At 43.3% G+C, this 15,410-nt stretch overlaps 1 protein-coding gene across 3 annotated transcripts in view; it reads left to right on the top strand.

The window, feature by feature from the left end:
• Positions 1-15,410, top strand: part of RPGRIP1L (RPGRIP1 like) — a 361,700-nt gene that overhangs the window by 77,268 nt on the left and 269,022 nt on the right. The window lies entirely within an intron of this gene.

Genomic DNA, 15,410 nt, shown 5'->3' with positions numbered 1-15,410 from the left:
AAAAGGTGTACAAAAGGGAGGACTGATTTTTAGGTACTCTGTATAGCAGCATTGCAGTATTTTCACTGTGTTATTGTAATAAAGCTAACAAAGCTTGATCTAGGGGCGCACACCCAGACACTAGTATTAGGCCGGGTTCACACCTGTGCAAATTGGATGCAGTTTCCCCACATCCAATTTGCATGAGCAAGAGCAGCTCTTGTGACAGGACAATTGTGAGCCAGTTCACACATCTCTGTGGCAGCTGTGGAGCTGCTTGCACAGCAGTCCTGTGCATCTTTGGCTCTAAATCAGGGCCAAATTCAGGCAAAAATTCAGCCCTGATTCATCCCTGAAATGGAGAACTCACCACACCCCTTGCTGCGAGCCGTATCCATTAGTAGTTAAGATAGTTTGCCACGATAGCTGTTCTCTTTCCCAGCCAATTCTACCAAGATCACTGGAGGCCTGAACTACTTCTGAAGCATCCTCTTGTACAGAAGTGTACTTCTGTAGCATCATGTGCTGCAAAGTATTTTCCAACAAACACCATTGCTTCTGAGCATCGGGCAGGGCATACTCAGTTACCAGTTGGGAGCAGGTAACAGCCACCATTTTTAGGTTATTTTTAAGTGAAACTAGTAAAATGAGTAATAGCCTGTTGCAAGTGTAGCAGTGCAGTTAGTAGGAAGCACACGGGGACCTATCATTGCTCTATGCACAGTCATCTGAAATAGTTTGTTTTTCCTATAAAAATGCATTGCTATAGTAGGAAGGGAATATTTGAAAAAAAAACAAAAAAACACCTATTCTACTTCAGTTTACAGTATATGTGTTGTAGGATTTTATATGTTATGTATGGAGAAGTTTGAAATTGTGAATACAAAATGCAATGCATTGTGATAATTGTTTAATTAAACATTCATGCCTACCTGCTTCATTATGATTCATAACATTGCTCATACATTATTAAAACAAGAGTTTTTATTTATTTTTTCCTGGATCTGACCTTCTCAGCTAGTACATGCAATCGAGTATTGGCCATGCAGGGACAAGTTGAGATTACTGCTTGGGTATCTGACTAATAAAGTATTTTTTTTTTTTACTTTTTTTTCCCCCTCTGAAAATGTTTTTGTACTTAGTATTATAACTGTTTTAATTTGTGTTGTGTATCATCTGCATACCGCTTTCTTATACTGATAGACTGGTTGCATTGATGCATGAACACTGTATTACGCATCTTTTCTGCATCTGCCCATGGCAGTTTAAAATACTGGAAGAAATATTCATTCCTATTTTGTTACTACTTTATTCTGTTGGTAAAGGCACTGAGCAAAAAATAAGAATTAAAACTAGATTTTTTAACAAATGCATTTGCAAAAACAAAAGATAAAACCAAACAAACCTATATGTTGTCCATGACATTTGTACAGTGATATAAAGTATTTTGAACTATTGGCAGTGTTTGACATTTTTTAGTGGAAATCAAGTGCACATGAAAAAAATAAAAAAATTGTTTCATTTTGCAGACCAGTTCAAAGTGGAACAAAATAAATTTATTGTTAGAAAAAATATATTTTGATCAATGTATCCCACATGCCTAAACTGTGTAATTGGCCAATGAGAATTGGCAACAACATGCCAGTTAGTTATCCAGGCTGCTAGTGCTTTGATGTAGGACCAAGTTTCCTTTTTATTCCTGATGTTTTGTCACCCTTTACAGGAACATTGCACTGAGTTTCTTGCATGTGTTCTACATAATGCATCATTAGTAAAGAATCCCAAGTTACAAGTAGCATGTGTATCTTTTTCAGTCTTTGATCCAAAATTAATATTAGAATAGAAAACGTATATATATATATATCCTTTCTTTTTTTTTTTTTTGGGGGGGGGGCATGTAAAAAAGAGTTGCAAGAAAAAGAAATAATAGCTAAGAGAAGGAGTATATTAATTCATATGCTGTGCAAGTCATAAAATTGCTTTAAACATATTTTATAGGTTCCTAGTAAAAAAACATTTATAGAACACTACCTTTTTAAGTTTGCCCAGCATTTAAACTTTTTAACTTCTTGTGCCAGATTGTACTTATTGAGAATAGGCCTAAAACAGATTTACTTTAGAATACTAAAAGGATTACAAGAGAACAAGAACATCTGCCTGAATAAAGATATAGTTTATGCCCAAATGTCAGATGTGTAAAGGTGACCATAGACAGTAGATGGTGGTCAGATATTTGCAAAGAAAGGGTGTGAGAAGGGCTCATTTTTTACCCATGTCATGTTTTATCCAGATTTTTTTTGTACCGTTGAAGATGTTTTTCTACTTACCCAAGGTATTGAAGAAACTGCTCTGATCAGTAGCAAATTGGCTAAAACAGTACAGAACAAGTTCAATTAAGTTTGACTAGGGTAAAGTTGTGGGTTTGCGGTAAATCCAGGGGTGTTCGAAGAATTTTAGTGCATTTACCACTATCAATCTATAATGCCCTGCCTAAACTTTCAACTGTTTTTTTTGGGGGGGGGGTGGTGTTTAGAAAGGGCAGTAATGGGGACTTTAAGCCCCCTCGTGTTCCAAGCAGCCATTTGTGAGGTTGATTTGCTAAAACTGGAGAGTGTAAAATCTGGTGCAGTTGTGCATGGTAGCTAATCAGCTTCTAATGTCGGCTTGTTCAATTAAGCTTTGACAAAAAAAAATGGAAGCTGATTAGTTTATATGCAGAGCTGCACCAGATTTTGCATACTCCAGTTTTAGTAAATCCAGCCCTGTGTGTTGGAGCCGTGTGGGAAAGCACTGACAGTCTATGTAGGGAGAGTTCATTTTTATGTGGTGCTAGACTGCTCTGTATTGCATTCATTAATGTGGATTGAAGCTTCATCGAGGGTGGGAGAAGACATCGAGAGATGGTAGAGGAGGATGGCTGACCCAAGAAAGGTAAGTGCCGGGCCAATCTGGCAGTATTTTGGGACAATCTGGCGGCATATTATGGGGCAAACTGGCGGCATAATATGGGGCAAACTGTCGGAAATTGATGGCACAGTGGCAACAATTGATGTTATATACAGTGTGGGGCTGGTCTCTGTCGCCCACAAAAACATGCAGTAAAGAAAACCTTTTAGTCCAACATCCAGATCTCCTCTACCTCAGGTTCCTTCCTGAGTCTCAAAACTAGAGCACTGCTGTGTTCTCTTCCTGGATCTTTAAAGACCAGCTGACTGTGGACTCCAGTGGACCCGAACATCCGGACCGGAACCCAGCCTGCCACAGAGGCTCGAAAAACCGGGCCGGTTGAGCACCATACAGTGCACACGGGAGAGGGCATCTGCGTTATTTTGGAACTTTCCCGGCCTGTGCTCCACTGTAAACTTAAAGGGCTGTAAAGCCAGAAACCACCTTGTCACGCGGCTATTTTTCTCCCTGTTGTCACACATCCACTTTAGGGGAGCATGGTCGGTGACCAGCTTAAATTACCTCCCCAGTATGTAATACCTCAGGAAGTCTAAGGCCCATTTAATGGCGAGACACTCCTTTTCTACAATGGCATAGCTATTTTCATGCTTGTTCAGCTTCTGGCTCAGGTATACAACTGGGTGTTCCTCACCATCCCTGTTCTGTGACAGTACAGCCCCTAGGCCCACCTCAGAGACGTCCGTCTGTACGACAAACTCCTTGCTGAAGTCTGGGGTCACTAGTACCGGTAATCCACAAAGGGCCTGCTTTAAATTCTGAAATGCCTCCTCGGCTTCATGATTCCAATTGACCATGACTGACCCTCTACCCTTTGTCAGGTCAGTTAGAGGGGCGGCAATGGTGGCAAAGTTGGGTATGAACCAGTTGTAATACCCCGTAATGCCCAGGAAGGCCCTTGCTTGTTTTTTTATTTATCGGTCGGGCCATTTTTGAATTGTCTCAACCTTATGGGTCTGAGGCTTGACCAATCCTCAGCCAATAATGTACCCAAGGTATTTGGCCTCCTCCAGGCCTATGGCACATTTTTTGGGGGGGTTGGCCGTGAGACCTGCTTTCCTAAGGGAATCTATAACTGCTTTTACACGGACAGGTGCGATTCCCACATTGTCCAAATACACATATGGGCGATGTGGTCTCAAGGTTTTGTCCATCTTTCGCTGGAATGATGCAGGGGCTCCGTGCAGACCAAAAGGAATCTGCTTATACTGAAACGAGCCCTCAGGAGTGGAAAAAGACAGTCGTCTCCTTGGCCGATTCAGTTAGCGATATTTGCCAATACCCTTTTGTTGGGTTGAGGGTCGTTATGTAGCGATCCTGTCCTAACCTGTCCATGAGTTTGTCGACCCGAGGCATCGGGTATACATTGAACTTGGAGACACTGTTAAAGTGGAGTTTCCATCAAAAATATAAGTTTGCTTTATATTGTAGCTTAGACCTGAAAAAGAAAAAAAAATGTTTTACTCACCTTGAAATTCCTGTTGCTATGCGGTCCCACAAAATATGCCTTCCTATTCACTGAGGATCCTGACGTCAGCTCCCTCTGCAACCCAAGTGGTTGACGGCGCGGCGCTGCAGCAGTCTTGCGCATGCGCGAGATTGGGACGGGTGTTTCGTTCTGACGTGTCATCCCCACTATTCCCGGAAGCAACTGCTTGTGGGCTTCACAATGCCCAAAAGCAAAATGAAAACGTTCTGCAGACCAAGATATAAAGTGTTCCTTTAGAATAACTCGACGGAACGGCGGGACATTTTAAAATAGTAAGTGACACTATAGAGACATATAGAATGAGAGATGAAAGCAGATATTTTTAACATTTGAAAAATGTGATGGGAACCCCGCTTTAGGTTTCCTAAAGTCGTGCCATCAGGTTTTGGGACCAGCACTATGGGGCTCGGCCACTCGCTGTGGGACTCCTCTATTATGTCCAACTCCAACATATTTTCTATTTCCTTTGCGACTGCCTCTCCCCTGGCCTCTGGGATTCTATACAGTTTTACATTTACGCGAACCCCTGGTTCTGTTATTATGTCATGTTGGATCACGTTGGTCCTTCAGGTAAGGGGGAGAAAAAGTCTCTCTTTGTATGCACAAACACCCTAATGTCACTTTGTTGTGCCACGGACAGGGAATCTGTTATGGGGACGTCAGGTGTCACTGGTGCCCGGTCTGTTGGAGGTGGGGATGTGTACAGTAAATTATCTCTGTCCTTCCAGGGTTTTAAGAAATTCACATGGTAAATTTGGTGTGGTTTCATTTTCCCTGGCTGGTAGACTTTGTAGTTTACCTCCCCCACCCTTTTGACAACCTCAAAGGGACCCTGCCACTTAGCTAGGAACTTACTTTCCACCGTGTAAAACTACAAAAGAGTTTTGTACCAGAGATAGAGTAATTATGTTGCCAACATCCTGTCTGTTTGGAGAACGAAAAAGGGGTGTCCCCCTAGCAAGGTGTTGGGACTTTAAAGGCAGCAAGAAGAACAAAAAGTATACATTTGAAAATCATTTAATTATCGTATAAATGTCTAAGAAGCCAGGTATATGGTGACCATAAAATCATGAATATAATTCATAACAATTCAGAATACATAAAAACAATCATAAATGAATACAGCGTTGTCTCAAGTATTGTGATGAGGCCTGACGCGTTTCAGGGAGATTCCCTTTCTTCAGGGGCTTGTCCTTCTTTAAAGACTAATGAGATCTAAAAGGCATACAAAAAATAAAGATTGGCAAAACATGACCAAAAAACATATACAAGTTCTAACCTGATACGATTGCCAAAGATGTGACCAGATAATTCTTTGTGGAAAGATGTACTAAAATGAATCTACTAGAATTAAGTCGAAAAACAACTTAAACCAGCCTGATGAAAAAAAAAAAAATAATCTCCCTGAAACGTGTCGGGCCTCATCACAATACTTGAGACAATGTTGTACTTTCCACCGTGGGAACCAGTACAAACACTCTGTCCCTGGGCAGAAAGTATGGACCTTGGCACCCCGGTCATAGACCCTCTTCTGGGCCTCCTGGGCTCGCTCCATATGTTCTTGCATCAGGGGCAGGACAGCTGTGATGCGATCCTGCATCAAGGGGACATGCTTCATGACAGGGAAAGGAAGAGGATCTCTGGCTTCCTCGATCCCACCAACAGCATCCCCTTCCCTTTGGCAAAAAGGGTCTGGTGAGAGTTCCTGTGCTTCCCCAGCAGGGGGAGCTCTATCTATCAGCCTCCCTTTGCTCTCCCACAAATTCCAGAAATGGGGAAAATCTCTCCCCACTAAAGCTTCATGAATCAGTGAAGGTACCACCCCAACTGAATGTGTTACACTGCTCCAGGTGGTATCAATCACTGCTGTCTGGTAGTCCCAAGTGTCCCCTTGGATGCAAATTACCCCAGTAGTACTGGAGTGTAGTTTTGCAGGGTTTACACAATCATTCCGGACTAGGGTTACCACACTACCAGAGTCTAGCAGGGCTGTCAGTGACTTTCCATCCACTGAAATAACACACATATTTTTTTCAATGTGACTCTGACAAGATGCAGTACATGCAACCTGTGCAAACAAAGAAATGCTTATTTTTATATAAGCATTATCGCATTGCATAGGTTTCATAATTTTTAGGACAGTTTGCAGCAATATGCCCTAATGCATGGCAACAAAAACATTGTATATGCTCTACCCCCAGTCCTCTTAACGGTCCCACAGACGCTCCTGGCTTCTTTGGCCAGTCTCCAGGTCTAGGACCCACAGTCTCATCAGCTGTAACAGTCTTATCAAATTTATCCAAGCTCTTGAACCCTGGAACAGTCTTACCAGAACTGCTGGGAGATCTTGCACCCCTAGACACACCAAAGAGGGGCATAGATGGGTTCACCAAGTCCTCAGTAGCACTGTACCTCTCCACTAGGTCCACCAGTTGGGCTGCAGTTTTGGGGTCCCCCTGTCCGACCTACTTCCTCAGAGCATCAGGGAGCGCATGCAAATATCGGTCCATTACCACACACTCCACGATCTAAGGGCCTGTCAAGGTCTCTGGCTGCAACCATTTCCTGGTGAGGTGGACCAGTTCAAACATTTGAGAACGGGGTGGTTTGTTGCTGGAGTAGGACCACTGATGCACACCCTGGGCCCGGACTGTCATGGTGACACCCAAGCGTGCAAGTATCTCTGTCTTTAAAGTCTCATAGTCCTGGGCCTTCTCCGGTTCCAGGTCAACATAGGCCTTTCGAGGTTCCCCCATCAGAAATGGGGCCAACAGACTAGCTCACTGTTCTTTTGGTCATCCTTCAGGGATAACGACTATCTCGAAAGTCACAAGGTATACCTCGACATCATCAGCATGTGTCATCTTCAGCAAGTAGTAGGAGGCTTGTACCATCTTTGGTTCCACTAACACAGGAGGTGTGAACACCTTTTTTTCAATTCCAGCAGGGCCTGTGTGAACTGCCGGTTCATCTGCTGGGCTGCTTGTTGTGCTGCAGCGGCCTCTGCGACCTGTCGGTTGGTTTTGTGCTGGGCTGCATTGGCCTGTAGCAGGGCCTCTTAACACTTCCTTAATCTTCAGAAAAGGGCCCACTGAATCCACCACGTGTGGGAGATTAGCTTGTGGTGATCACCTTTTCTGAATGACAGTTAGCAAACGGGCACTTTCGTCAAAGTCTGGCGGATGCCAGGTTTATTCACAGGAGGTTTGAACAATAAATATAAACAAAACAGTAAATTGAATCCTTGCCGTCCGGCGCTAAATAAACAAATAGTCTCCTCTCCTCTCTATACAGTGCAGGGCTGGTCCCCGTCACCCAGCAAACCTTTTAGTCCAATACCCAGAGCTCCTCTCACTCGGGTTCCTTCCTGTGTCTCAAAACTAGAGCCCTGCTGTGCTCTTTTCCTGTCCAGCTGACTGTGGACCCGAACATCCGGATCGGAACCCAGCCTGCCACCAAGGCTGGAAAAACCGGACCAGATTCTGGTTCAGTCCCTTACAATGGAACAAATGTGAGGTGAAATGTACCTATTATTGTGTATCTCGCCTCGCATACCATCAGAAATATATATAAAGTGACCAATTGGTCCATAAATTGAGAATAGGTGTGTATAAAAAACACCAAACAATATATTTGTTGTTTATACACCACAGAACACAGAGCCTTTTAATCATTACATAGTGGGTTGTATAGTTCACCAAAGGTGATTGGACACTGGCACACCCAATGAAGACAAGTTCCCCTCTAAATAAACCCTCCCATAAGGGAACTACCTCAGTTTTGTGCTAAGAAGAAGCTTTACTAAATCTCTACGGGGGTCAAAGAGCTGCGTAATCGGATCCATGCTTATTTTATATGCCTAAAATGGATGGTACCCAGACCTCGCAGAAGACGGAGGTTTTGCCTGTAATGTCTCTCGGGATCTGGACTGGGCTCTGGGATCCAGTACTTTTGCTATACATAAGAAGCACAAAAGTTTTATGGCACAGTCTTTTACAAGGCTTGGGGATGAGGTCTCCTTTAAATAGGAATCCATATCCCTGAAGGTTGGCACCCCATACCTGCCGGGTTGGGAGAAGATTGGTGCTGTCTGATCTTAAGCAGCCCTGCGGCAGGTCCTTCCCTGGGCTCAATAGGCATCCAGATATATCCCACACTTGCAATCCTCTATAAATGATTCCAATCCGTCCAAGCCCAGACGAAGACACGTGATCCCGTGTCGTAACGCGTAGGGATTGGACGGACGTACACCTGGAGTGACGTAAGCCGGCGCTGTGGAACGCCGCTCGTTTTTATTACTGCTGCACTTTTTAATTTTGTTACATGTAAGCACAGATTTTTCCTTTAATAAATTTCCCCTGGTTTACTGTACTTTCACTATTGGAGTCCCTCCTTCTGTTCTCTCTCTGTGCTGTGGTGATTTTGTGAAGGAGACGCGGTATCAGCTGAAAGGGTGGACGGATTGGAATCATTTATAGAGGATTGCAAGTGTGGGATATATCTGGATGCCTATTTTCTTCTGCCTGGAGGTAAGAGGCTAGTGAGCCCAGGGAAGGATTCGATTCACCATCCACTGGACCCTATTATTTCATGTTTTGAATTTAACATCATCACACATCCCTATCGGGCAGGATTCACTATAATTTCTGCACATCGCATATCCAGCATTTTTGCTGGAGTGGTTTATTTTATTGGACTTTAATGCTATTCTTCTTTTTCTATTTATTCATGCACTTTTGAGTTGGAAGACTCTCTTACATTATTATATGTTTATTATATATATTTTTTCACTCAGCATATTTTCCTTAAAGGTTTTTTTGATTCCCTTATTTTGGGTTCTTATGTGGTCATATTTTTGTATGTCACTAATTGTGTGAGACACGTTGCGCAGAATCACACCCCCTTTTGATTTCTGTTTTGTGTATTGTAAACACTATTAGGTTTTGCTGCACTGTATATATTTTGTTTAGGTTATTGCACATTTGAGGATTCGTATTAGCGCAAAAGCACTTGTCATTTTAGCCCTGCGGCAGGAATAAGGTAAGTGGAAAAGATCCAAGATAGAAAACATCTTAAGGACTTTTCCTTTTTGAGTAGTGTACTTCCTATGTCCACCACTGGGGGGAGTAAAGAGCTGTTATTCACTCACCATGCCCATGATCAGGTCAGTGTCAGTTGCTCCTCAGGCAGTGCGCTTCCTCCGCTTCAAACTCTTCAAAAATACCTTTTCAAGGTGGTATGGCTGTTAGTTGGGGGATCCTCCTCTCTTCCCCTATTGTGGGTATATTCCGACATTTACCCCACACGCTCGTGCACTTTTACAGTGCACGGCTGGAAAGAGGGGGCGTGGTCACGCGAGCGGGCACGTGCAGTGTGCACGTTGCTCTACTGTGCAGGCGCATCGCGGGAGGCTTGAAAAGGACCTCAGACACCTGAGAGCTCTATCTGGAAAAAGACACAGCAGCTTGGGGCACGTAAGCTTCTCTATGTGGCTGGATTCAGGCACTCCTAGGCACCTACTTGGCATCAAACTGTGTGATTAGTTGCATACTTTATGTAGATTGCTGAACTAGCACAGTAGTATAGGCATCGTTTGTTCCTCTGCTTTGGCTTAGGAATATGTCTTCTAATAGAAGGTCTGGGACAACTAAGAAAGGCAAAAGAACATTGCCGCCTGAATCGGGGGGCTCTATCTATTCCTGCCTAGGGCCAAGCTCTCCTGTCACCTTCCATTCGTCTTTGCACGAGACTGCTTCAAAACAGTATCCTGACTGCCTGGAACAGGAGAATCCAAGCTCTAGATTTTCCAATGCGCCTATCTTCAGTGGTGCGCCAAAGCTTCAGTTGGTGCTTAAACACCAAGAATTTGCAAACCCGAACATCCTTCCTCCCGGTCACCTGGAAGGTGGTATCTATGAATGCCAGCCTTTCTGGCTCGGGGGCAGTTCTGGAAGAGGCCTCGGCCCAAGGAACTTGGTCCAAGTTTGAAAAGAGCCTGCCTATCAACATATTGGAGATTTGGGAGGTTTAACTTGCTCTCAGAACCTGGACACGCAGGTTGGAGGATTACCCTGTTCGGATTCAATCCGACAATGCTACTGCGGTAGCTTATATCAATCATCAAGGTGGCACCCAGAGTGGTTATGCTCAGAGAGAAGTGAACCTGATATTGGTATGGGAATAAAGTCATATTTCTTGTCTTTCTGCAATCTTCATTCTAGGGGTCGGAAATTGTCAAGCGGATTATGTGAGCGGCTGTTACCAGGAAAGTGGTCTCTCCACCCCGACATTTTTCGGGCTATATGCCAGAAATGGGGGACCCTGTATGTAGACTTGCTAGCTTTCAGGTTCAACAGTAAGAGAGACACCTTTGTGTCAAGGATAAGAGATCCTCTAGCCTTCGGAACGGATGCACTAATGATTCCCTGGGATCCGTTTTCCCTGATCTATGCATTTCCACCGCGTCCGCTCTTACAGAGAGACTGCTTTGCAAAATCAAGAGAGGGAATAACGGTGCTCTTGGTGGCCCCAAATTGGCCCAGAAGATCCTGGTACACTGAAATCATAAGGATGGCGGTGGGGAAACCTTAGATTCTGCCACTTCGCCAAGACCTGCTATCACAGGGTCCATTGTTCTATCCATTCTTACAAAAGCTAAATCTCATAGTTTGGCTGTTAAAACCTACATATTGAAGAAACGGGGGCTCTCGGGTCCAGTTCTCTTCACTCTCATTAATGCTAGAAAGCCGGCCTCCAGTCTTATCTATTACAGAATCTGGAAGGCATATGTTTCCTGGTGGGAATCCAGAGGGTGGAATCGACAAAAATATGTCATAAGTAGGATTCTGGCCTTTTGCCAATTAGGAGTAGATATGAAACTAGCCCTGAGTATCATTAAGGGCCAAATCTCTGCTCTATCAGTTTTCTTTCAGAGACCACTGGCATCTCATTCCCTAGTATGGGCATTCATTCAGGGGGCATTGTGGGTAAATCCGCCAGTCAAACCTCCCTTGTGTCCCTAGATTTGAATCTAGTTGTGTCGGTCTTGCATAAGCAGCCCTTTGAACCTGTTCGCCATATTCTGTTAATTATTTTGAGTAGGAAATTGGCCTTTTTAGTCGCCATCTCCTCTACTAGGAGAGTGTCTAAATTAGCAGCTCTTTCTTGTAAAGAGCCTTATTTGTTTTTTCACAAAGGCAAAATTGTTACGCCCCCATCCTACTTTTCTTTCTAAGGTGGTGTTGTTTCATTTAAATCAAGATATTTGACAGGGCAATAAGTGCTTCATGGGCAGTGCATCATCAGGCTTCAATGGCTCAGATCCTGTAAAGCTGCAATTTGGTCTTCAGTCCATACATTTACCAAATTCTATCAAATAGATGAAAGAGGGCATGAGGATTCTGCCTTCGGGCATAGTGTGCTGCAGGCAGCAGTATAGGGCCTCACGCACGATGGTGGCCTGCTTGATGTGTCTTCCTCCCCTCATATTGAGCATTCCCACTATGTAATGATTAAAGACTCTGTGTCTCGTGGTGTACGAAAAAGAAAATAGGATTTTTAATAACAGCTTACCTGTAAAATCCTTTTCTTGGAGTACACTATGGGACACAGAGCCCCCCCCCCCTTCTATGGGATCCTTACTGTTATGCTACAAAACTGAGGTACTTCCCTTATGGCAGGGGTTATATAGAGGGGAACTCGTCTTCATTGTGCACCTCCACCACATAAAGTCCACGCTTACCGGAAGGCAAGCTGTGTGAGTTTGTGGCTATAAACCCAGCCAAGGCCTTTATGCAGGAGGTTCAGGAACAGTAACTCAAGATATATGGTATATAGAGGAAAAAACACGGCAGATAGCCAGGGATGCTTGATCACTCTATGATCATGAACGTGAACCAGTCATTTACCCAAAAATGGACAGGAACTTGACATTGTGTGAAATCGTAACTAGGAAAAAAAAATTAAATAAAAGGTTGCACTTGAAGTTTAAAAGCTGACCGGCTAGCGAACACCTGTCCACTTCAGAGATACAACACATCAGTTAGTCACTCCTTGCTGATGTCATTGCGTTGTATCTATGAAGTGGATGGATGTTTTCTATTTTTCAGGTTTGTCGTGCTGTGATTGAAGATGTATGTACCGGTACATCGCGGGACACTTTTTTTTTTTTTTTTTTTTCTAATAAAGGAATTGTCAAAAACATATTTTTTTATGTTTTAACTTTTTGACACTTTTTCGTGAATGGGTAGGGGTACAATGTGAAGTTAATCACTATTCACTCCACTACGGTGAAGTGAGCATACAAGTGTTAATATATAAATACAGAACTACCATCAATCCATAAAGTGACACAAGCCCAACAATAAAGTGCTAATGTATACGTAATTAATTACGCCAGAGGCGATTAAATTCGCATGTGCTGCGCTATATAAGTTTTCATTCATTCATTCATTCATTCAACCATAAAGACTCCCTACACAAGTGATGCAAATATTCCTCAAAATGGCATTAATCTTGTACATGCAAGTGATAAAAAAAAATATATGATACAGACAAATCAAAAAGGTACAGCAAGTTGCAAAGTGACTTGTGCTCATTGCTACATAGGTAATCGGGTGACTCCTGTGCTCCCCCTCTCATCAGCTCATATTACCCCTACAGGGGTAATTTGCATAAAGGGTATACATGCAGGTTGAATCTTGGTCGCTCTTGTGGTTAGTCCTCCGGATCAGGTTGCCTACGGGCTCTCCGTTGCCTCTCTTTGATGTCCTGCAATTCCCAGGTACATCAAAGAGTGGCAACGGAGAGTCCATAGCTGATCCAGAGGACTAACCACAAGAGCAACCAGGATTCAACCTGCCTGTATATCCTTTATGTGAATTACCCCTGTAGGGGTAAGAGGAGCTGGTGAGTGGGGACCCAAGAGGGGGAGCACAAGAGTCACCTGATTACCTATGTAGCAACGAGCACAAGTCCCTTTGCAACTTTTTGTACCTGTCACAGCAATACTGCAATATTTATTGGACTTTTTGTCTTAAGGTTTACACTTGAACTTTATCTGTATCATATATTTTTCGATTTTATTTTTTATCACTTATATGTACAAGAATCACACAATGTTGAGGAATATTTGCATCACTTGTGTATGGAGTCTATGGTTACACAATGATTTGTAATTAATCACAAATACATTCGCACTTTTATTGTTGGGCTTGTGTCACTGTATGGATTGATGGTATTTCTGTGTATGTGTGTATATGTATGTATGTGTGTGTGTGTGTGTGTGTGTGTGTATATATATATATATATATATATATATATATATATATATATATATATATATATATATATATACACATGCACACACGTATGCCCACTTTATCGTAGTGGAGCGAATATTAATTTTTTTCACCTGAGGTTTTTCTTTAGATCAGCAGATAGCCCATGCTGTTTTTTCCCCCTTAATTCTGTCATAGGGTTCCCCTTAACCACTTAAATACACTGTATTATATACTGTACACTGACTGAACTGTGTGTATGTATGTGTAATATGTATATATATATATATATATATATATATATATATATATATATATATATATTTGTATTATGTATTTTCTTGTAACAATACTGAGTGTACAGCTTGTATAACAGTGTAAATATGCTGTCCCCTCAAAATAACTCAACACACAGCCTCTAATGTCTAAACCGCTGGCAACACAAGTGAGTACACCCCTAAGTGAAAATGTCCAAATTGGGCCCAATTACCCATTTTCCCTCCCCGGTGTCATGTGGCTCATTAGTGTTACAAGGTCTCAGGTGTGAATAGGGAGCAGGTGTGTTAAACTCTCTCATACTGGTAACTGGAAGTTCAACATGGCACCTCATGGGGAAAAAAAAGGCAAAAAACTCTGAGGATCTGAAAAAAAGAATTGTTGCTCTACATAAAGATGGCCTAGGCTATAAAAATATTGCCAAGAACCTGAAACTGAGCTGCAGCATGGTGGCCAAGACCATACAGCGGTTTAACAGGACAGGTTCCTCTCAGAACAGGCTTCACTATGGTTGACCAAAGAAGTTGAGTGCAAGTTCTCAGCGTCATAGCCAGAGATTGTCTTTGGTAAATAGATGCATGAGTGCTGCTAGCAGTGCTGCAGAGGTTGAAGGGGTGGAGGGTCAACCTGTCAGTGCTCAGACCACTGCATCAAATTGGTCTGCATGGATGTTCTCCCAGAACGGGTTGCCTGGGGGTGTCTCCCCATTTCCCCTCACTCTTGCCATTTAGTTTTTGGGCTGAGATGGGCTGGGCCATTGGCTGAGAGCGCTGATTGGGCAGCCGGTTGGCAGTTCTTTTTTAGTGATGCATGTCGGCTGGTTTCAAACCGACTGAATGTCGGCTGGTTTCTATTGAACCAGCCGAGGACGGGTGACATTCGGCCCACGTGTACTAGGCCTAAAGCGGAGGTTCACCCAAATAACATGTATATAAGATCATATTCTTTATACTTCCAATATGTACAGTATGCCCTTTTTTTTTTTTGCTCTACATACCTTATGGCTTTTTTCCACCCGGCTTCCGGGTACTCACTCCTGCGGGAGTAGGCATTTCTATGCAGAGGCGCAATGTCACCTTTGACTTCGCCCAGATGATTGACGTCCTTGAGAAAAAGTTACCCCCCGCGCCCCCCTATTGCGTAGTGACATCACGAGAGTCAGAGTTTCCGAAAGTAGCCAAACTGCGAGTCGGCTCTATACGGCGCCTGCGCAGTCAGCTCTACACGGCTCCTAGTTGGTGAGCAGGCGCCGTGTAGAGCTGACTCGCAGTTCGGCTACTTTTGGAAACTCCGTGACTCTTGTGACACGCCTACGCAATAGGGGGGCGCGGGGGGGAACTTTTTCTCAAGGACGTCAATCATCTGGGCGAAGTCCCAGGTGACATTACACCTCTGCATAGAAACGCCTACTCATCTGTTTTCAA

Source organism: Rana temporaria, chromosome 11, assembly GCF_905171775.1.
Source record: "Rana temporaria chromosome 11, aRanTem1.1, whole genome shotgun sequence".
Classification (NCBI taxonomy): Eukaryota; Metazoa; Chordata; class Amphibia; order Anura; family Ranidae; genus Rana; species Rana temporaria.
The sequence above is the reverse complement of the archived record's forward strand: the minus strand, read 5'-3'. Positions and strand labels throughout refer to the sequence as shown.